This window comes from Triticum urartu, chromosome 5A, assembly GCF_056163025.1.
Source record: "Triticum urartu cultivar PI428250 chromosome 5A, HENAU_Tu73, whole genome shotgun sequence".
Taxonomy (NCBI): Eukaryota; Viridiplantae; Streptophyta; class Magnoliopsida; order Poales; family Poaceae; genus Triticum; species Triticum urartu.
In genome coordinates, this window is record NC_141877.1 from 533,037,831 (window position 1) to 533,053,208 (window position 15,378).

Sequence of the window (15,378 nt, forward strand, 5' to 3'; positions counted from 1 at the left end):
GGAGGGGGGGGCACGACACACGGCTAAACAATCAACTTGTGTGTCTAAGGGGTGCCCCTCCCCCGTAGATAAAGGAGTGGAGGAGGGGGAGGGCCGACCCTCTCATGGCGCGCCCAAGGGGGAGTCCTACACCCGGTGGGAGTAGGATTCCCCCTTCCCTAGTTGGAGTAGGAGAGGAAGGGGGAGAGAGAGAGGGAAGGAAAGGGGGGGGGCGCCCCCACCCAATTCAGATTGGGCTTGGGGGGCACGCCCTGCACCTTGGCCGCCTCCTCCTCTCTCTCACTAAGGCCCAATAAGGCCCATACACTCCCCGGGGGGTTCCGATAACCCCCCAGTACTCCGGTAAATGGCTGAACTCACCCGGAACCATTCTGATGTCCAAACATAGCCTCCCAATATATCAATCTTTATGTCTCAGCCATTTCGAGACTCCTCTTCATGTCTGTGATCATATCCGAGACTCTAAACTACCTTCGGTACATCAAAAACACATAAACTCATAATACCGATAGTCACCGAACGTTAAGCGTGTGGACCCTACGGGTACGAGAACTATTTAGACATGACCGAGATTCATCTCTGGTCAATAACCAATAGCAGAACCTGGATGCCCATATTCGTTCCTACATATTCTACGAAGATCTTTATCGGTCAAACCGCATAACAACATACGTTGTTCCCTTTGTCATCGGTATGTTACTTGCCCGAGATTCGATCGTCGGTATCTCAATACCTAGTTCAATCTCGTTACTGACAAGTCCCTTTACTCATACTATAATGCAACATCCTGTAACTAACTCATTAGTCACATTGCTTGCAAGGCTTATATTGATGTGCATTACCGAGAGGGCCCAGAGATACCTCTCCGATACACGGAGTGACAAATCCTAATCTCGATATATGCCAACTCAACAAACACCATCGGAGACACCTGTAGAGCATCTTTATAGTCACCCATTTATTTGTGATGTTTGATAGCACGCTAAGTGTTCCTCCGGTATTCGGGAGTTGCATAATCTCATAGTCATAGGAACATGTATAAGTTATGGAGAAAGCAATAGCAATAAACTAAACGATCATAGTGCTAAGCTAATGGATGGGTCAAGTTAATCACATCATTCTCTAATGATGTGACCCCGTTCATCAAATGACAGCTCTTGTCCAAGGATAGGAAACTTAACAATCTTTGATTAACGAGCTAGTCAAGTAGAGGCATACTAGTGACACTCTGTTTGTCTATATATTCACACATGTACTAAGTTTCCGGTTAATACAATTCTAGCATAAACATTTATCATGATATAAGGAAATATAAATAACAACTTTATTATTGCCTCTAGGGCATATTTCCTTCAACTCTTACATTTCCGCAATTTGCTAGCATCTTCGGTATCGTGTATTGCCCGTTCTCACCTTGAGTTGTGGTGCAAACTTCGCTGGTGCATCCAAACCCCGTGATATGATATGCTCTATCACACATAAGCCTCCTTATATCTTCCTCAAAACAGAAACCATACCTACCTATTATGGCATTTCCATAGCAATTCTGAGATATAGTGCCATGCAACTTCCACCGTTCCGTTTTAATATGACACATATCATCATTTTAATATTGCTTCCCATGATCATATAGTTGACATAGTATTTGTGGCTCTGCCACCGTTTATATTTTTTATACATGTCACACTAGATCACTGCACATCCCGGTACACCGCCGGAGGCATTCATATAGAGTCATACTTTTGTTGTAGTATCGAGTAGTAATTATTTTTTGAGTTGTAAGTAAATAGAAATGTGACAGTCATATTTATTATTAGAGAATTATCCCATGTGAGAAATAAAAAAAAGGCCAAATGAGCCCAAGAAAAAAGGAGGAGAAGTGCCCAACAAAAACAAAACAAAAAAATGAGAGAGGAAGAGAGAAGGAACAATGTTGCTATATTTTTCCACACTGGTGCTTCAAAGTAGCACCATGTTCTTCATGATAGAGAGTCTCCTATTTTGTCACTTTCATATATTACTAGTGGATATTTTTCATTATATAACTTGGCTTGTATATTCCAATGATGGGCTTTCTCAAATGGCCAAGGTGTTCATGAGCAAGCAAGTTGGATGCACACCCACTTAGTTTTCTTTTGAGCTTTCATACACTTATAGCTCTAGTACATCTGTTGCATGGCAATCCCTACTCCTTACGTTGATATCAATTGATGTCCATCTCTATAGCCCGTTGATTAGCCTCGTCAATGTGAGACTTTCTTCTTTTTGTCTTCTCCACACAACCTCCAACATCATATTCTATTCCACCCATAGTGTTATATCCATGGCTTATGCTCATGTATTGCATGAGAGTTGAAAAAACTGAAGCACGTTTAAAAGTATGAACCAATTACTCGTCTTGTCATCGGGATGGTGCGTGATAAATACTTTGTGTTAAGAAGATGGAGCATGACAAGACTATATGATTTTGCAGGGATAACTTTTTTGGCCATGATATTTTGAAAAGACATGATTGCTTTTTAGTATGCTTGAAGTATTATTGTTTTTATGTTAATATTAAAATTTTGGTTTTAATCTTATGGATCTGAATATTCATGGCACATAAAGAAATATTACATCATAAACATGTTAAGTAGCATTCCACATCAAAAATTCTGCTTTTATCATTTACCTACTCGAGGACGAGCAAGAATTAAGCTTGGGGGTGCTTAATACGTCTCCAATGTATCTATAATCTTTTATTGTTCCATGCGGTTATATTATCAATCTTGGATGTTTTATATGCATTATTATGCTATTTTACATCATTTTTAGGCACTAACTTATTAATTTAGTGCCAAGTGCCAGATGTTGTTTTTCCCTTGTTTTTGTCTTTACAGAAAATCAATACCAAATGGAGTCCAAATGGAACAAATTTTTTTGATGATTTTTCTTGGACCATAAGACACCCTGGAAGCTTTAGGAGGAGTCAAGAATAGCCATGAGGTGGCCACAAGCTCAGCGGCCGCACCCTAGGGGGTGCCCCCAGGCTTGTCCCCCCCCCCCCCGTGGCACTTCCAACCATAATATTTCTTCTATAAATGCCCAAATATTCCCCGTAGACCAGAGGGCACACCAAAAATATTTTTCTACCGCCACAAGTTTCTGTCTTCGTGAGATCCCATCTGGGGACCTTTTTCGGTACTCTGCCGGAGGGGGATTCAATCATAGAGGGCTTCTACATCAACCTTGCTGCCCTTCCGATGATGTGTGGGTAGTTTAATTACCACATACCTATGGGTCCATCGCTAGTAACTAGATGGCATCTTCTCTCTCTTTGATCTTCAATACAATGTTCTCCTCGATGATCTTGGAGATCTATTCGATGTAATATTCTTTTGCGGTGTGTTTGTTGAGACCCGATGAATTGTGGGTTTATGATCAGATTATCTATGAATATTATTTGAGTCTTCTTAGAACTCTTTTATGCATGATTTATATAGCTTTGTATTTCTCTCTGATCTATGGATTTGGTTTGGCCAACTAGATTAATTTTTTTTTTGCAATGGGAGAGGTGCTTTGAAATGGGTTCAATCTTGTGGTGCTCAATCCCAGTGACAGAAGGGGACATGACACATATTTGTATTTTTGCCATTAAGGATAAAAAGATGGGGTTTGTTCATATTGATTGGAACTAGTGCTCTACATCTTGTCATCTTGCATAAGGCGTTACTCCGTTCTTGTTAACTTAGTACACTACATGCATGCTGTATAGCGGTCGATATGTAGAGTAAGAGCGGGAGATGTAGGCAGCAGTCAGTCTACTTGTCTCAGACGTGATTGATACGTGTCCATCGTATCTATATTTTTTTTATTGTTCCATGCCAATATTATACAACTTTTATATACTTTTGGCAACATTTTATACGGTTTTTGGGGAATAAGAGCAACTCTAGCAGACCCCGCATCCGCCCCAACCCGCAAAATAACCGCCAAAATGTGGGTAGGGGCGGAAAAACCTGCCCGATCAGACCCTGCATCCCTCCCCGGCCCGCAGAAAATTTTGAGGGGCGCGGCAAAATCCCGACCCAACCTGGGAATACACGGGTTTCCCCCTTGCGGCTTTGGTGCCCTGCATCACAGAGAAGCAGTTAGTGGGAGGGACATTTCAGCCCGCATGCTTTCCCCCCTCCTACCGCCGCCGACCGCCCTTGCTTCCGCCCGCCCGCCGCCGGCGATACCGGCCAAATCTGCGGGCGGAATCAGTCTGCAGGGCCGCCCCACACCCTCCCACAGTGAGATGCTGCGCCGACCCCCCTGATCCGACGAGAAGAGCCTCCCTTGTCGCTGCCACCGCCGGGGATCGACCACTATCGGGCCCGCCTTCTCGTCGCCGCCCAGGATCACCCGCCGCGTCCACCACCGGTTAGTGCGTTTTTTGTTTTTTTGCGAGCGGTATAGCTAATTTAATGCGCTGGTATGCATGTAGATGGAGTTGAGCCTGTGTGAGAAGTTCTTTCTCTCTGATTCGTCCGATTCGAACGACTCGGATGTTGAGACCATGCTTGCGAACTTTCGGCAGCAAACATTGGTCATGGCACTTGCCGTGAAGGAGCACAAAGACGAGTACCGGAGGAGGAGGCGAGGATCGATCATCGGTCGTCTTTGCATTCCCCGGAATCGTCATCTTGGGAACGAGATGTTGATGCAAGACTACTTCGTGAAGAATCCTACATATCCACCGCACCTCTTCCGGAGAAGGTATCGAATGCGCCGATCCCTCTTTGTCAAAATTGTTCAAGCTTGCGAGGCAAATTGCCGGTATTTTACTCAAAGAAGAAATGATGTGAGCTTAAAGGGATTTAGTGCATATCAAGAAATCTCTGCGGCAATGCGGGTGATTGCGTATGGTGATCCGGCTGACTATGCCGATGAGTACCTTCGCATTGGTGAAGATACTACAATTGAGTCTGTGCGTAGATTTGCAATGGTGATCATCCGTGTCTTTGGTCCTGAGTATCTTTGGGCACCCAACGAAGATGACACAAAGAAATTGATGGCAACTAATGAGAGGGGAGGTTGGCCTGGCATGCTAGGTAGCATTGATTGTATGCATTGGACTTGGAAAAATTGCCCCAAGGCATGGTAAGGAATGTATTATGGCAAGTCTCGTGATGCAACAATTGTGCTAGAGGTCGTAGCATCCGAGGATTTATGGATTTGGCATTGCTTTTTTGGTATGCCGGGCACTCTCGATGATATCAATGTGTTGCAATGGTCTCATTCGTTTGCTAGGCTAGCTAGTGGTGATGCTCCTGCTTGCAACTACACTATCAATGGGCATGAATACACAAAGGGGTACTATCTTGTAGATGGTATATACCCTCCTTGGTGCACATTTGTCAAAAGCATCACAGAACCCACAACTAAAAATCAATGTGAATTTGCAAGGGTGCAAGAGGCAGCCCAAAAAGACATTGAAAGAGCATTCGGTGTTTTGCAATCTAGGTTTGCCATTGTTCATGGTCCTGCTCATTTTTTGGATAATAAAACCTTGAAAAATATCATGACATGCTGCATTATCCTGCACAATATGATTCTTGAAGATGAGAGAGGAATGAACTTGGAATTCTTCTATGACAATGTGGGTAGTTGTGTCAAACCAGCTAGAGACCCTTACCGCATTAGAGCTTTTCTTCAAATATACAAGGAGATTGAAAATGCAAACACCCACTTTCAACTTCAGGAGGATCTCATTGAGCACCATTGGCAAAGGGCTGGACAGTGACTCATTTTTGTATTCATTTGTATTTGTATTCATGACAAGTTTTTTATTGCATTATTTAAGTTTGCTACGGTGATTTGAATAATTATTTGTAATGTGGATGATTATTGTATTATGTTTGATTTGAATAATTTAGTTTTGCTTTCGATTGTTGTATTATGTTGGATTTGATATTTGCGGGCCGATGAGATGCGGGATGCAGCGGCGCAAAGAGCAGACCCCGGAAAGCCGACCCGTACGTTTGAGGGGTCTGCATCTATGGCCGTCCGAGCCGGCCCGCAAAACCGGTTTTGCACGAACTGCAAACGCGTTTTCTGGGCAGGCGCGATGCGGGGTCTGCTAGAGTTACTCTAACATATTGATCCAGTGCCCAGTGCCAGTTCCTGTTTTTGCATGTTTTTTGCTTCGCATAATATCCATATGAAACAAAGTCCAAACGCGATAAAAATTTGCGGAGAATTATTTTGGAATATATGTGATTTTTGGGAGGTGGAATCAATGCAAAGGGAGGCCCACGACCTCCACAAGACACCATGGCGCTACCTCCACCCCTGGCGCGCGGTGGTGCCTTGTGGGCACCCCGTAAGTCGGTTGGATCTCTACTTCAAGCGCAAGGAAGCTTATATCTGGAAACAAATCATGTTAAAATCTCAGCACAATCAGAGTTGCGGATCTTCGGATATTTAAGAAATGGTTTTCTGCCAGAAAACAAAAACGCGAAACAGAAGAGAACAGAGGGGTAGATCCAATCTTGGAGGGGATCCCGCCCCTTCGCCACCATGGAGGCTATGGACCATAGGGGAAACCCTCCTCCCATCTAGGGGGAGGCCAAGGAAGAAGAAGAAGGAGGGGGGCTCTCTCCTCCTCTCTCCCGGTGGCACCGGAGTGCCACCGGGGCAAGGATCGTGACGGCGATCTACACCAATAACCTTGCTACCGTCAACACCAACTTTCTCCCCCTCTATGCAGTGGCGTAACCTCTCTATTCCCGCTGCAATCCTCTACTTAAACATGGTGCTCAACACTATATATTATTATACAATGATATATGGTTATCCTATGATGTTTGAGTAGATTTGTTTTGTCCTATGGGTTGATTGATGATCATGATTGGTTTGAGTTCTATATTTTATTTTAGTGCTGTCCTATGGTGCCTGATACATCTCCAACGTATCTATAATTTTTTATTGTTCCATGCCATTATATTATCAACCTTGGATGTTTTATATGCATTTATATGCTATTTTATATGATTTTTGGGACTAACCTACTAACCTAGAGCCTAGTGCCAGTTTCTGTTTTTTCCTTGTTTTGGAGTATCGCAGAAAAGGAAAATCAAATGGAGTCCAATTGACATGAAACTTCACGTAACTTATTTTTGGAACGGAAGCAATCTAGGAGACTTGGAGTAGACGTCAGGGAAGCTTCGAGGTGTCCATGAGGCAGGGAGGCGCGCCCTACCCCCGGGGCGCGCCCCCACCCTCGTGGGCCCCTCGTGGCTCCTCTGACCGACTTCTTTCGCCTATATATACCAATATACCCTAGAAACATCGAGGAGCAGAATAGATCGGGAGTTCCGCCACCAGAAGCCTCCGTAGCCACCGAAAACCAATCTAGACCCGTTCCGGCACCCTCCCGGAGGGGGGGGGGAATCCCTCTCCGATGGCCATCTTCATCATCCCGGTGCTCTCCATGACGAGGAGGGAGTAGTTCTCCCTCGGGGCTGAGGGTATGTACCAGTAGCTATGTGTTTGATCTCTCTCTCTCTCTCGTGTTCTTGAGGTGGTATGATCTTGATGTAACGGGAGCTTTGCTATTATAGTTGGATCTTATGATGTTTCTCCCCATCTACTCTCTTGTAATGGATTGAGTTTTCCCTTAGAAGTTATCTTATCAGATTGAGTCTTTAAGGATTTGAGAACACTTGATGTATGTCTTGCACGTGCTTATCTGTGGTGACAATGGGATATCATGTGATCCACTTGATGTATGTTTTGGTGATAAACTTGCGAGTTCGGTGACCTCGTGAACTTATGCATAGGGGTTGTCACACGTTTTCGTCTTGCCTCTCTGGTAGAAACTTTGGGGTACTCTTTGAAGTTCTTTGTGTTGGTTGAATAGATGAATCTGAGATTGTGTGATGCATATTGTATAATCATAGCCATGGATACTTGAGGTGACATTGGAGTATCTAGGTGACATTAGGGTTTTGGTTGATTTGTGTCTTAATGTGTTATTCTAGTACGAACTCTATGATGGATTAAACGGAAAGAATAGCTTCATGTTATTTTACTACAGACTCTTGAATAGATTGATCAGAAAGGATAATTTTGAGGTGGTTTCGTACCCTACAATAATCTCTTCGTTTGTTCTCCGCTATTAGTGACTTTGGAGTGACTCTTTGTTGCATGTTGAGGGATAGTTATATGATCCAATTATGTTATTATTGTTGAGAGAACTTGCACTAGTGAGAGTATGAACCCTAGTCCTTGTTTCCTAGCATTGCAATACCTTTTACGCTCACTTTTATCATTAGTTACCTTGCTGTTTTTATAATTTCAGATTAGAAAGATCTATATCTACCATCCATATTGCACTTGTATCACCATCTCTTCGCCGAACTAGTGCACGTATACAATTTACCATTGTATTGGGTGTGTTGGGGACACAAGAGACTCTTTGTTATTTGGTTGCAGGGTTGCTTGAGAGAGACCATCTTCATCCTACGCCTCCCACGGATTGATAAACCTTAGGTCATCCACTTGAGGGAAATTTGCTACTGTCCTACAAACCTCTGCACTTGGAGGCCCAACAACGTCTACAAGAAGAAGGTTGTGTAGTAGACATCAAAGCTCTTTTCTGGCGCCGTTGCCGTGGAGGTTAGCACTTGAAGGTATATCTTTAGATCTTGCAATCGAATATTTTTGTTTCTTGTTTTATCACTAGTTCAGTCTATAAAAGAAAACTATAAAAAAATGGAATTGAGTTTGCCTCATACGCTTCATCTTTTTAATATCTTCCGTGAGTATGATGGAAAGGAAAATTGTGCCAAAGTGTTAGAAGAATAATGCATTAAAATGTTTGGCACTAAATCTTTGGATGATGAGCATGATTGCAATGTTATTAGTATGAACTCTTTGAATATCCATAGTACTAATGATGATTGCACTAGTCATGATGAAAATATCTCTTATAAGCATGTCGATTTTTGTGGAGTGCATAGAGTTTGCAAGTACGTACAAATAGGGAAGATAGATTTTGCAAGAGGCATAAGTATTTGGAAACTAAATGGTTGCAAGAAAGGCTAGATGTTTGTGCTGAAAATATAAACTTTCTTAGCCATACTTGTGAACTTTGCAATGAACATGATCATTTCAGTACCCAATGCAAATTGTTTCATGATCGTATCGTGTCCAAAAATTGTGATGACTTGATTTCCCTTGCATCATAATGAACTTAGTTTTCTCCTGGGTTATGAAGAAATTAAACGTATATCTAAGGTTACTCCAGAATTTGCCCTTGATAGAGTTCTTAATTTTGATCTGGAGGAAATTTATATGTATTGTGCGGTGAATTGCATTGAAAATCCTTATATTGACAAGTATATAAAGAAAAGAAAAGAAATAGAAGATGAAGAGAATACTAATGAAAGGGAAGAGACTTCCCAATATCCTCCTGTTATTTCTTATGATGAATCAGGGAATGAGGAGGAGCTTTCTATTCAACCAATCTCATTAATAAGGAGCTCAAAAGAGAGGGTTAAACCCTGATGTGAAGAAGAAAAAGAAAAGAGGGAGAAGTAAAGGTAGAACAGTATCCCTCCCAAATGATGTTGCTCCTATTACTCATTGTGATGATGATAATTGCTATACTATTGGTGCTATCCATACTATTTATGATGAGAGTGATTATGCTTATGATATGAGAAGCCCCAAGCTTGGGATGCTTTGTTTGATGAGAATGACATGTTTTATAATATATTTGCTGCAATTAATGTTTGTCCCAAGCTTGGGGATGCTATGTTTAATGAAAATGATATTTTTAGCCTCCCAAGTTTCGATGAGAAAAGTTATTATGATGATAGAATGCCTCCTATTTATGATGATTATTGTGATGACACTTATGCTATAAAGAGTAGTGATGATTATATTTATAAAACTTGTCATGATTATGATTACCCTTTTTCTGAACACTACTCTTTTAACGTGGAAACAATTTATAGTATTCAAGTCTCTTATGATACTCCCACCATTCCGATTGAGAAGAATTTTGCTTATGTAGAGAATAGTAAATTTTCTATGCTTGTAGATCATGAAAAGAATGTTTTATGTGATGGTTATATTGTAGAATTCATTCATGATGCTACTGAAAATTATTATGAGGGAGGAACATATGCTTGTAGGACAGTACAAGAAATATGTCAACTTGTGACCCTCACTATTGGCTGCTGAAAGGTCATAGTTTTTCATTTGCGACCTTTTTGTGACCAAAAACAGAAGGTCAAAAGCTAGCGGTCGTAAACTGAAATTAGCGACCTTCTCTGTGAAAAGGTCGTAGACGTTTACGACCAAAACAGAAGGTCGTTGAACCCATGACCTTTTGTTTTGGTCACTGGCTATCTACCCAGGCCACGTCGGATCCGACGTGGCAATCTGACGTGGCAAAATTGTGACCAATTGAAAAGGTCGTTGATTAGAATCAGCCCGGTCCAGTTTGGTGTTTTAGATGGGCCGAGCCCAACAATTCAGCCTTTTTATATATTTTTTCTTATTAATTTTGGTCAGCTATATGGGCAAGGCCCTACAATTCAGCCTTTTTATTTTCTGGGCCTAGGCCATTTCACAGTCCTTCTCATTAAGCCTTTTGTTACTAGTTTTTCATAAATGCACAATTTTCCAGCCCACTATTGTTTGGGCCACAGCCTTTTTAGACCCGTAATATAACTTGGTCCAGTAGAACGTGTTCATTCTTTTTCATTCATAGATTTCAATTTTACACATTTCAACAGAAAACAATAAATGATTCTGGATTAAATTATTAAATACAGAATCATTCGCTCAAATATTCACAACATCACATGCATGTTTGCATGGCCAACAACATATACACGGTGGCAAACTAGCAACATCAACAACATCAAATATTCAAAACATGGTGGCAAACTAGCAACATCAACTAAAACTGTGGTGTGCATCTCGAGGCTTCCTTGATCTTCTGTCACAACACCAGCATCCTCAACAACATTAGATCCTGATGTACATCATAAACTATTAGTGAGATACATTGGGAGTTAAATTATTGCCAATACAAAATATTGAGACAATTATACGCACATGCCCAAATGCTTGAGTTCATTAAACACTAAGCAAGGCATAGCAAAAATTCCAACAACTTGACAGCAACACATTAACCTGTTGTTCTACACTTCCACTACAACATTCAAGCTCATGTTAGGCACCAACAATACTAACCTATAGGTACCAGCATGGTATATTGGTACAAGTGCATGTCATGCAATGAACGTCACCATAACACATTCACCTGAAGAAAAGTATTGTACTATTCTACTACCACGACCATCCATTCAACTGACATCATCTAACAATACTAGTAAGCCCACACGGACTAACATCACAAGGCAGGAGAGACTAAAGGGAATCAAGGCCTGACGATGATAGTGTTGACAATGATCTGATTGGAATTATCAAGTAGAGCAAAACAGCAGCTTGACCATCAGGTCGCAGCCCTAAAGAAAGAAAGAACCAATAGGGTCAGCTACTTATTTATTCAGAATGAGAGTTTAACAATCATCAGAAAACTAAAGATAGTGCTCTGCCAACTAAATAACACATGATTCAGTCACACGGTATAATTCTAACTATAATATAAAAACAGAACTAAAGAGACTACATATTTAGAACTCAACTAATAAGTGGGAATGATCCAATATGATGCAAACAACTGATTTTATATGTTGATGTTACAAAAGGAAGTGTATAAAACAAACTGCAGCAAACAAGCTTTGATTTATTGCTCCAAATAGAGGACCCTGGGATTGGGGTGCTGATCACATAAGTAAATAAATAGTAGTACATCCCCAAAACCTTAAATATGGCATCAACTTCTGAGATCACAAAGGTAAATGAACAATAGTATATGTCTGAATATATAGCATCACACACAAGGTCTAAATTTATACTATGTTCCTTTAGTAGCAAGAGCCGGTTCATGTCTAGCTCGTATTGCCGATAACTAGTTCATTTTTCACACAAAAAATAGGATTGCAGTATATACTCACAGCATGTAAGAATGCTTTGATTAATAGACTAATCAACCATCAACTAACACTTCACAGTACCAACTAACACTTCACAGTACCAAAAAAATTGGGTGGCGCTCACCACTTTGGATGTGCAGCAGCCATGAGGGCTTCTTCCAGTTCCACCTGCAACAGCGGCAGCGGCGACGGCGACAGCTTCTACAGATCTGAGACACAAAACAAAACGCAGGCAGGAGGAATCAGAGGGAGGGGAGATGAAGAACAGGGCATGCATTTATATGATGGCAGTACATGACTACATATGAAACAAACAACAGTCCATACTTGCATCATCATGTGTATAACAGAATCACGGTGGCCTCTACAGACAACACTACTAGAGTAGAGAGCCAAACATAATAATTCTACCAGGATATGATGTAAACACAAAGTCACACCATTGACAGATTAAGACTTACAACATGTTTGGTGGCTTAGTGGGCAGATGTATGCATGCACAAAAGGGGGGACAATTTTTCAATCAAACTGAAGAAAAACGCACATCATTTAGTAACCAGTACAGGGCATGCATGGTGTAACAGTGAGTAATCAATAGCATTTCAGAGTTGTGCAGTTAATAGTGCGTCGTCCTCTGTTTACCACCCCACACATGGGCATGAGAAAATTGCTAAAAACCACTGATCTTGTGCTAATCTACCTGGAAGATATGGCAAGCAGTGGATATGAAACAAACAGGGCTCCACACATGCACATGAAGGCCTGCAGTACAAGGGGGTTCGGAGGAGGTGGGAATCATACCAAGCAGCAGTGTGGCCGGACTCTACCCAGCAGCAGCAGTAGGCCTGGTCTGGTGCGTCCACATAAGGGGCGACAGTATGAGTAACCTCCTGGTTCCTCAGCCGCCTTGTTAGGGCTTCAGGGTGGCAGGCCAGGCCGTCCCTTGTCGATGGGCGTCATCGTCCACAGCCATCTCTAGCCACTCCATGGCGCCGGGGCAGGGGATGAAGCGGCCATCGCGTCCATGGCGCACCGCACCAAATGAATGAGGACTGACTCCTAGAACAATCAGAGAATGAATGAATGAATGTGAAAGGCATAACAACACTCATTAGTACAACAAGATGCATTATCCTACTATTACTAGTACAACAAGATGCAGGTGGCATAGTTAATGAAGAAATATTATTCATTATCCTGCTACAACTAGTACAACAATGTATGTAGTAACACCAGACACATTACACCTAAAGAATTATTATTCGTTCAAGAGACTAAAAATTATACATACATGCCCAAATTCTGGTAACCACATGCCTCAATGCAGTAAATAATAAGCATGATACATAGTAAAATTTTGACACAACCAGAACTGAGATCACTCACTCCTTCAATGACCCACACTAACTTTTTTACACAACCAGGCAACCAAATCCAATACAGGCAGACTAGACTGACTAAGAAATTAACCACTCCAAAAAGGGGCAAGCCATACAACACGTACAGAATTAGTAGTAATCTATTGGTAGTGACCCAGTTGCCATAGGAGTTCAAGCTTGGAATTGCAGGCTTCCAATTCACGATCCTACCTTGAGAATGGCAAGGCAACATACACTACAAAGCAACCTGTTGTCTTTGGAAATCAGACATCACCTTTGCCAGGGGAGACGTTGAGCCACTGACGCCATGATCATCTGTTCACTAGCGAAACCTAGGTGAAGGAAAACCCAGCAAGAGAAAGCAATCAGTAACCTAGGTGTGGAGAGAGCAGAGCTGCAGCTGGAGTAGGTACTGCTTCCATGCCATGCGGGAGGGAGAGACGGAGATAATAAGTTACCTGATCTGAAGCTCCTGGTGCTCCTCGGTGCCATCGTTGTCGAGGACGAGCGGATCCGGAGGCGTTGCTGTCGAAGATGAGGGGATCCAGTGGCGGCCTTGTCGGAGAGGCGAGGATCCACTGGTGGAGAGGAGCTGATCCGGCGGCGGCCTTGTCATGGAGGAGGATCTCATGCGCGCCACCACCACCGCCGAGGATGTTCATCTCAGCCATGCGCAACGAAGAGATCCACCCCACCACCGAAACCCTAGTGGGAGGAAGTGATGCGGGCGACCACATGAGGCGGGGTAAAGCAAATCGACGCGGTGGTGAAGAAAGAGCGCAGCGAGAGGAAGCTGTGGGTAGGCTTGGCGACGCTGGAGGATGCCGGAATCAAGCGGGATCTGTAGGTCATTGTGGGAGAGGGAGAGATGAGCGAAAGAGGGGTCGCCTGAGGTGGGAGGAGAGAGAGATGGATGGGTGGTGGCTCTGCCTAAGGTGGGAGGAGAGGGAGAGGCCACCGGCCGGTGAGGTTTGGATGGGTGGCGGCGGCGATGTGGGAGATGAGGGGAGGGATGGGATCGAGGAGAGGAGGGGGATGAGGCGGAGGACTGGATCGGGAGGGGGCGGCGGCGGTGAGGAGATGGGGGATCAGAGCTTGGATTTGGGCTGCGGGTGGGGTATCTCCTTTTCAGTTTTTTCTTTTTTTCTGTAGATAGATGGATAGATGTGGGATGGAGAGATGGACGGATGGGCACCATGTCATCGATCCGTGCGAAGAGTTTTGATTGGTTTGGAAAAATCAGTGATTTAAGTAGTTTTCAAGTACTAAAAATACATTGATTTTGTGAAGTAGCTATCAAAAATATATTGCAAAAGGGCATCACACAAATTTTCACTAGATTTATACCACATTTTATGGATAAGGACCAATTTGTATGCATTTCTGATCTTTCTAGCTATTTTTAATCATTTTCTGAGTGGCAAAAATGGGGTTTTTTGTGAAGAACCTACCAAATATTTGTTGCAAAATTGGACTCCATCAATTTTCTAAAATACTAGGCCATATTTAATGCACATTGACCAAATGGTTGGATGTCAAAAGTTTTCATCGACCTCTCATGAAAAAGACAAATTTCTGCCGGTTCAGTTGGAAGCGGGTCAAATTTGAATTGCAGCCGCCTCATAGTTTGCTCTTTATTTTTTCAAAAAAATCATTTCTAGATACATAAGTATCTAATTAATCAGATATACATCAAAAGTATTCCTAGATTCAACCGTAGCTATGACCGGTCAAGCCCGTTGTTTTGACCGCATTTTGAAGCGGGCATAAGAAATTCAAAAAAAAATCAAAAAATTGGAAAACCTTCGCATTGTGTCATTATATGTGACCAAGTTTCCAGAAAAAATAATAAACTTGGTAATTATTTTAAAAAAGTGTTCTTAGAAATGAGCTATCATGCATGAAGATTCATGGCTTTCAAGCCAAATGATCAATCTTATGGCCACATTCATGGCATA

The 15,378-nt window shown here is 42.3% G+C and overlaps 1 long non-coding RNA gene across 2 annotated transcripts; it reads right to left on the reverse strand.

The window, feature by feature from the left end:
• Nucleotides 1-10,771: 10,771 nt before the first annotated feature.
• LOC125510326 (uncharacterized) lies at nucleotides 10,772-14,508 on the reverse strand. Of its 2 annotated transcripts, none has more exons than XR_007284547.2 (4): nucleotides 13,879-14,507; nucleotides 12,843-13,752; nucleotides 12,166-12,250; nucleotides 10,772-11,014 (listed from the first exon to the last, which is right to left on the reverse strand). It is a non-coding gene; the product is annotated as an uncharacterized LOC125510326 (long non-coding RNA). The 2 variants fall into 2 exon arrangements; XR_015602596.1 differs by lacking the exon at nucleotides 10,772-11,014 and adding an exon at nucleotides 11,088-11,510 and having other exon boundaries at nucleotides 13,879-14,508.
• Nucleotides 14,509-15,378: the final 870 nt, after the last annotated feature.